The sequence below is a fragment of the Tasmannia lanceolata genome, unplaced genomic scaffold (genome assembly GCF_043159265.1).
Source record: "Tasmannia lanceolata isolate RefF3 unplaced genomic scaffold, GAP_Taslan_0.1 ptg000012l, whole genome shotgun sequence".
Lineage (NCBI taxonomy): Eukaryota > Viridiplantae > Streptophyta > Magnoliopsida > Canellales > Winteraceae > Tasmannia > Tasmannia lanceolata.
The window spans coordinates 49,357,990-49,367,002 of NW_027518689.1; positions in this window are offsets into that span (position 1 = coordinate 49,357,990).

Consider the following 9,013-nt stretch of genomic DNA (forward strand, 5'->3'; position numbering starts at 1 on the left):
GAGTTGTAGTGGACAAGAGGTAGATAATACACTTATGGTTTTAAAAGAGTCTTTAGCATGTTTTCCATGAATGCAAGCACTATAAACTTTATCTCTAATGTATTTGAGTTTAGGTAACTCTCTTACAAGATTCTTAGAAGATAATCTTGAAATCAAATCCATATGAGCATGACCAAGTCTCCTATGCCATAACCAAGGGTTATCATCCATGGCGGAGAGACATTGGATGTTTTGATTTTCAAGGTCTTCTAATGCTAATGAATACATATTGCCATTTCTATATGCAACAAATTCAACTTCATTATTTTTGGCCTTCAAAATCTTACATCTATCTTTTTCAAAAAGAACTTTATGACCAAGATCACATAGTTGACTAATGCTTATCAAATTAAATGAAAGACCGTCAACGAGCAAAACATCTTCAACTTTAATGTCCTTAATTTTAATGGTACCTTCACCGATGATTTTGCTTCTTGTATCATCCCCAAATATGACATTTCCTTGATGACTCATGGTGACAAAGGCGAACTTGGTTACGTCTCCCGTCATGTGCCTTGGGCAACCGCTATCCAAGAACCACTTGTCCTTTGAGGGTTTTCCTTTCAAGTACATCTACAAGAATCAAAGCTCATGTTGAAGTTTTAGGTACCCACTTTTTCTTGGGTCCTTCAAGGTTAGCAACATCATAAAGCTCATCTTTTTTAACCCACATAAATTTAGATGCTTTTGATTTCTTAACATTGCATGCAAACCTTAAGTGTCATATTATACCACAATAGTGACAAGTAGGAATAAAAGCACTAGTGTTAGCTTGGATGTGGGACGAATTCATTATAAACTTATTTTTGAATGAGGCTTCTCCTTTAGAAAGGGGTTGGTAACCAAGACCATTTTTTTCTAGAGAGACAAGCTTATTTTCAAGAATTTCATCTAGTTTGTTTTCGCCACATGAGAATTTTCTAAACGTTAAATCAAGTTCTTTGCATTTCAAAACAAGTTTCTCATTTTTCTCTTTCAAGCTTTTGTTTTCAAAGATTAATTTGTCTACTTCTTCATTCAAAGCTTTGTTTCCCAAAATCAATTTTTCACTTGTATTGGTTTGCAAATCAAATTCCTTTTTCAAGAACCCAAAATCCCTAGTTATATCTTGTCTGGACTTTTTCATTGTTTTGTTTTTGGCAAATTATAAATCCAAATTTTCATGAAGTTTTTCACAAGCAAATATTAGTTCATCATTAGAGAATTCATGAGACATATCATCAACATCATTTACCTCGGATACGGAGATATCTTGTGTCACATCGGCGAGTCCCATGAAGCAAAGGTCATCTTCATCCTTTCCGTTGGATTCATTTCCAGATGAAGCACTCCCTTCATCCCAAGCCGCCACACACAAAGCCTTTTTGCCATTTCTTCTATTCTTCCTATCCTTGTCATTGTTGTTGATGAGTGAGCAATTTGGCCTTATATGACCAACCTTGTTGCACTTATAGCATCTCATCTCCTCTTTGCTTGAAGGCTTATTTCTTCCTTGGCTAGAGTTGCCTCCTCTCTTGAACTTGAGAAATTTCTTGAATCTCTTGGTGAAGAGAGCAAGATCATCTTGTGTGTCTTCTTCACTCTCTTCCTCTTCACTCTCAACTCTTGCTTTAAAAGCTATTCCTTTCCTTTTTGTATCTTCCTTTTGTTTGTTTAAGGTTTCTCTTCCTTTTAAAACCATTTCAAAAGTTATTAAGAAACCTATTAAGTCTTCTAAGCCCATTTTTCATACGTCTTTTGCTTCTTCAATGGCGGTGACCTTGGGATCCCAATCTTTAGGTAATGACCTAAGTATTTTGGTAACTAAGTCCTTGCTAGACAATTGTTTACCAAATGATCTCAACCCATTTGTTATGTTTGTGAACCTAGTATGCATTTCGGCAATGGTTTTATTAGGGTCCATCATGAATAGTTCATACTCTCTAAAGAGAAGATTCATCTTGGACTCTTTCACTTGATTTGTCCCTTCATGAGCTATCTCTAACATATCCCAAATCTCCTTAGCAGTTTCAAGAGTAGAAACTCGATTGAACTCTTCGGGAGATAAGGCACAAATCAAGGCATTCATAGCTTTTGCATTGATAGTGGATTCTTTTCTTTCATTTTCATCCCATAGTTCCATATCAACACTAGGTTCTTTATATCCATTTTGTATACTTCTCCAAACATCAAAATCTAAAGATTTCAAAAACACTTTCATTCTAGCTTTCCAATATGGATAGTTTGAGCCATTGAAGAAGGGAGGTCTAGTAGTGGATTGCCCCTCATTGTTATGAGAAAAGGTTGGCATTTGGATCTTTCCCTTGTAGGTTTTCAAAGAGAAATCCTATGTAAGAGCCTATGCTCGGATACCAAGTGAAATTCCACTTAGCAACCCAGGGGGTAAATTGGGTTTCTTTTCAAATTTTAAGAATTTTGAAAACTTAGATTGCACTAGTTTTAGATTGAATAGGAAATCAAAAATAGTATTTAAAGCAATAGTAAAAAGCTTACCACAAGAGAAGAGGTGAAGAGACAAAGAAGCTTTGACACAAGGATTTTTATAGTGGTTCGGTCTTAGCTCAAGACCGACTCCACTCTTCTCAAGTTACTCTCCTTGAGGATTTCACTATCTTCTCCAAGGAACTTAAATACGGCTTTCCTTCCGCCTTGTTCAAATCGAGCTTCAAGCTCTAAGGGTCTACTACGGCGCCTTTTGTGCCAAATACAAAGAAGATGAAAGGTTTTAGCTTGCTTGCCTCTAGATAGGCTAATTACAAGTAAAGCTCACTCACTCTCATAAGAAAAGGATCAATAAATAAAAACCCAAAAGTCTCTCAAGAATAATCTAAGGTAAAGGCACAAGAGAGAGATGGAGAGCAAAAATCTTGAGGAGAAAGAGAATCAAGCCTTTAGTGCTCTTAGAATATTTTTTAAACTCCTTTGTTTATTCCCCAAGAGTCCCAAGGTTCATATATATAGAGGGGAGAACAATACACAATTTTTAAGCTCCCCAACGGTCTTCTCGGACTCCGGGCTCGGAGCTCCGAGTCCTTATTTTTTTGAACCTGGAACAATTCTCGGAGCTCCAAGAATTTTCTCGGAGTTCCGAGAAGCCTATAATCAGTAGAATTTCCTGTTTTTATTGCTGATTTTATTTGGGCTTTTGAAACTCAATCTAAACAAGATAAATGGAATGTTATGTGGGTCCAAATATGTTGGGATACCACCATGAACATTCACTAACCAATTAAATTCTATCTAGGTTGATTTTAACTTTCCTTTGTGCCATAGACCTAGACTATACATAAAGGACCATTTACATTCTAAATTTACTTGGTCTTCAATCTTGTTGGCACCTTGTAGAGGCTTTGACATGTCTTCACTCAGCTCCATTGATGCTTGAGCCAAGCTTGAACTTTTGAGTTGATTACCATTCTTGTTAGGCTAGAGTTCAACCTTGTTTTTGAATACCTTTGAGATGGGGCCTTCTTCATGCCTTTGATATCACTTTGAGCTTGAATGATTTCCCATTTGTCATGCACTCTTGAGGATGCTACGCTATCAACACCATAACTTTGCCAATGGAAATCATTAGTGTATAAAACCTTTATTTTATAACAAATTGAGTTTGTTAATCATCAAAATATTTCAATAGGAGTACTTGTTGAACCCTTGGGCTAACAAAAGTAATGTCTAAACCCTAACGTCTATTAATATGCCTATTTGAACAAGGGTTAGACTAATTTGTGCTTAATTAGTGGACTAACTTTTAATCTCCCACCTAATTAAGCCAAGAATTTTTAAATGACCAATTCGCCCCCCTCTTGGGTTGTCACACTTGGATTTCATATGGTATCAGAGCTTAGGCTCTTAAAGAGGTTTTTGATTCAAAAAAACCTAAAAGAGAAAAGATCCGTGACAATCCAAATGGATTTTGGGAGAGGCCGATCTGCTCTAATTCCTCCATTTTTTGATGGAATGAATTATAGAGCTTGAAGAGTGTAATTGCAACAAGCCTATCTCAAATCCGTAGACTTTGGCATCCTAGATGTCATTAAAGAGGGAATTTCTTTTTCAAGGAAATGTACTGAAAGTGATTTAAAACTATTTTCCTTGAACTCAAAGGCATTGATTTTATTGTGTTATGGTTTAACTCCAATATTTTTGACAATTGTAGACACCCCCATTATGCTACGCTTAAAAAGGCGAAAGGTTTGTTTGGTCTGTGTCAGTCATCTGCATTAGGTTAGGCATTCCTATATTTTAAGGTGAATTTCACCCCATTTAGGTGTTTAAATTTGATTCGGAATCCTAAAGGTCTCTAAGGAGTCCCATTGATCACCGGAAGATGAGAATTCAAGTTTCCAATCAAGTGGGTAAACCTACTATTTTTGGAGTTTTTCAAGGTTTCCTCTATTTTTGCACCTCAGTGGTATTTTGGCCATTTCCCATGTGTCTGAGATTATCCCGAAAGTATGTCTAAGAAATTAAGACCGTTTTCGAGTGTTTTAAGAAACCTGTTATTTTTGAAATTTCTCAGGGTTTTCCATAATTTCACCCATTTTTGCACCACAGGGGTAATTTGGTCATTTCCAGTGTGTCTCATTTGACCCCCGAGTTGTGTCTGTTAAATCTTGAGTAATTTCATATATTTTGGAAAACCTGCTAAATATAGAATTTCTCAACGGTTTTACTTGTTTTGAAAATTTTGTGTGTCGATGGCATTTTGGGCCCTTTCATGGGATTCCAAGTGATCATGTTTGATATCACCCACTAAAAGAAGCGAACTTAAAACTTTCTATTTTTGAAGTTTTTCCATGAAAACTTTCCATTTTTAAATTTCCCCTTAAGGGTGATCCAATTTTAGGGTATTTTGGTCGCTTCTAGGTGCGTATTAGTCAAATAGGGGTATTTTTGTCCAAAAAGTTATTTTTGTAAAGAGGGTGGTTCAACCATGGGTTGGGAGTGCCCATAATATCATATGGGCTGGGCCAAATAATAAAAAATTCGAATTTGATTTGAAAGAGGGTTGATTCTTTTGAAAAAGTCCATAAAATACACCCTAAAAAGCCCATGAACCTAAAGAGCCCATGAACCAAAAGGCCCATGGACTGAAGCCCAAGTGGGAACCACATGTGTGGTTCGGCCAGATGGGCTAGACGTCCAAACATGTGGTCCACACCACATGTTGGCGTCCAAAATTTGGAGGAGATTTGATTAGATTTGGTTGCTAAAAATAAAAGAAAGGGCTAATATGGTCAGGTTAATAAAATAGCCATAACGTTTTACGTACTTGTCCAAAAAATTTTTGATTATACTTGTTGGAAAGATCTCGAAATGATCTACAACTTTTTAGTTTACGACTTTTCCTGATACTACCCCTAAATAGGTCAAATGAGCTCCAACGTTGGGCAGTCCTTTTTAGACGGAAATCTTTCATAAAAAGGTTTCTTTCCAATAATGAGTGAGCTTCTAGAATAATATCTCTTGTGCATAATAGCATGCCTTGCTTTACAAGTAATCCTAATTAGAACCTAATCTAATTTAGAAAGAAAAGGAAAGAAAGAAAGAGAAAAAAATAGAAAACTTACTACGTATGGAGTCCTCACATTGGAAACTACCACTCCTTTCTAACCGTAACTCTTTTTCTATTTAAACCACCACAACACAACCCTAGGGAGGGATAAAAAAAAACATTCCATATTCTCCCCTTCTAAGAGAAAACGTTTACTTTTTCTTGGAGCACTTGATCATCATCCATATCGTGTTCTTTATCAAAAGCCATTGGATTTCTTCTTCTTCTTCAATACACGCCATATTGGAGTATATTCAATCGATCTTGGGGTTTTCTATTGCGTTTATAAGGGTGTGTCAAAGTGTATATCTCGGATACACACACCCTAGAGATAAGGAGAGTGATCAACGGTTAGTATTCATCCTCTTTGTAATATAGAATCTAGGAAAGTATGTTGCATGAGTGGCGAAAAAAGGTGAGATACCTCTCGATTCGGGGACTAGCCCATATTCGAGGCGTACCTAACAAAGAAGAGTCGCCATCCAAGGAAGTGGGCCCTGGATCCCATACTATGCTCTGTTGCAACGGATAACCAGAGATATAAAAGAAGGTTCGCGCCTGGTTATGAATTTGGAAGGTCCGAAGAGCACCTCATCCGCCCAAGTGCAAACACCTGGTCTCTTATGCCGTTTACTTACTGATTTTGATGAGTTTTGGGCGAAAGTCATATGAAATGGGAACGAATATCTCCGAGAAGACGTCTATCTAATCATGCATGTCTCGGGGATGAATAATAAGCACACATACAAGAAATGAAATAAGTGTCACCTAAGAATACCTAAGTTATGAATGTCATACCTAATTGGCGTCTGAGTTCTGGTGTGCAAACACATGCATGCTACAGCTAAAGGTGTAGGATCTGTACATGAAAGTAAGAAAACATAGCAAAACACACAACACAAATCAATTCTATACATGATTGGACAAGACAAATCCTAAAACTCTAATGCAGGACTTGACTTGGACCAAGATGGCCGTCCATCCCAGCTGCTCTACGTATCCCGGCCTCGGGAAGAATCAGAGTCAACGTAGTTCGATGACCTATTCTAAACTACGATGCCTAACCATCTAGAACCGCTATCTTAGACTCGATCTACTAGACTCGACTGATTTTTTAAAGCTTTTTGTATAATTGTTTAAATTCATGTGAATTGTAATTTTTAGGACTCTCTATATGCCCTAACTAATGTAAGTTGATTAGCCTTAAGCTAATGCAGGTGGGCTCTACATCCTATGTGTAACTAGGCTGTGCATCCTAATGAAAACCATGGGCTAACTATATGCTTCCTAGTCTAGCCATCGGTTCGACTAAATGTCTAACCAATCAACTTGAGGCCTCCTAACTCTAGGGACACTCACACGACAGGACACACCATATCAATACAAATCAGGACAGCCTCCTAACTCTAAAACACCCCAAATATCTAGGACAGACTCCTAACTCTAGGGGAATATCTTTTTGAAAAGGTTTTGAAGAAGATTTGCATTTTTGGAAAAGTTTGAAATGCTTATTTTTAAAGGTTTGGCTGGACTTGGGATATAGATCCCAAGCTGCACTACGTACCTCGTGGAAGAGGATCAAACCAACGTAGTTCGAAAGAGAACTTCCTAGTTACTCCTAAAGACTCTTGATTTTTACGATTTTTGGTTTTTAGATGTTTTTGAATTTTCAAGTGTTTTTTACTCAAGAGGACAAAATCCTATCATCATAAGGGTATGACAGACTCCTGATATCCCGCAAAGGTTGGACAGCATCCTATGCTTTGCGGGGGAATTGGACAGAATCACGACTCTGCAAGGGTTGGACAGCATCCTATACCTTGCAGGAGCGGATAAAAATCACATGATTTGATGAGAGGTTGGAAAGAATCCTAACCCCTATGATGATAGGACAGACTCCTGAAAGAAGGACTGACTCTCTAGCTAAGGATAGACTCCAATGCTAATGGAAAGACTTTCTAAACTGATAACTATATGAGAGGGTGCTATCTAGACAAAGCATGTCTTCTTAGAGAAAGGGGAGACAAGGAAATGTGCTAATGAGACTAGGCAAGTCTCCTAAAAGAGAGGTGGGCTCCAAGTATCCTTGTCATTGCCTCTGCAATGATGAAAGGATTAGGACAACTACCAGACCAAGTTGGTCTTCAACTAAGAAGGGACGACTTATGAGACTTGGATAGTCTCCTAAAGGGTAATCTACTAATGAGACATAGCCTGTCTCCAAAGGGTATGACTTTCTCTGCATGAGACATAGCCTGTCTCCCTGAGGATAAGCTTTTCTACGAGACAAAGCATGTCTCTCTAAAAGGGGGTGACTTTGTACACAAGACATAGCTTGTCTCCTAAAAGGGTTTGATCTTTCTGCCGAGACATAGCTTGTCTCCTGAAAGAGGGCTCTAGATGACTCTTTTATCGCCCTTGCAATGAAGAACTAAAAGGTTTCAGGGTATCTAAAAGACTGAGGATTCTTTACCTAAATAAGAGGAAAGAAGAGGGGAGAGGGTACCATCATGATCCAATAAATCCCTCTAAGAATGGGCTTGGGCTATCGCCTTCATCGCCCTTACTATTATTATGGTTACCAAGTACCCTAAAGCTTACATATATCACAAGGAAATATAGACAAGCATATGGAATATGAACTTTTGGTTTAATTCATACCAACCCAACCTAGATTTCTAATGCAATTTCCTATTTTTGATTCCACAATAATACTTAAATATTTATCACATATATAACTGATTCAGAAAGAATATCTTGATTTGAATTAAAAGAAATTATTCAAAGGATATGATCGGTGTATCCAATATAAAGACCCAAATAAGCTATGAAAACATTCTTAAAAAAAAAAAAAAAAAAATTGAATAACCATCCATTATAATTGTGTGTCAAAACTAATGAACAACCATCCATTATAATTACACAATAATATCAAAACTAATGGCCTTTATTATTCCCTATCATCAAACATAACAGGTGGTTGAGATTGAATTTATGTGTTTGACTCAAATCACTCACATTACCACTGAACTTTAACAACACATGATTTAGAATAAAAATGAATTTTCTAACTAATAGACTACCATCACCTGTAACCATATCCATTCATCCTATCATCTTTATCATGACCTGATCCAACGAAGCCCACTCTCAAAGAGGCGACACCAAACTATCATTGCATTTTAAACTATCCTAAGTAAAGGAGTAAGCCTGATGAACAAAATAAACCTATTCATGCGATATAGGCCAATAGCAATAATATCCCCCTGTTCAGATATAAACACTCATCATGGTAATTCTTGAAAAGATAATAACTCTACAGAACATAGCAATTTTGCAAATTGATACAATTCTACGGAACTTGAAATGATGCATCATGGCAATTCTACTGATCAAAACAATTCTAAGAACCATGTA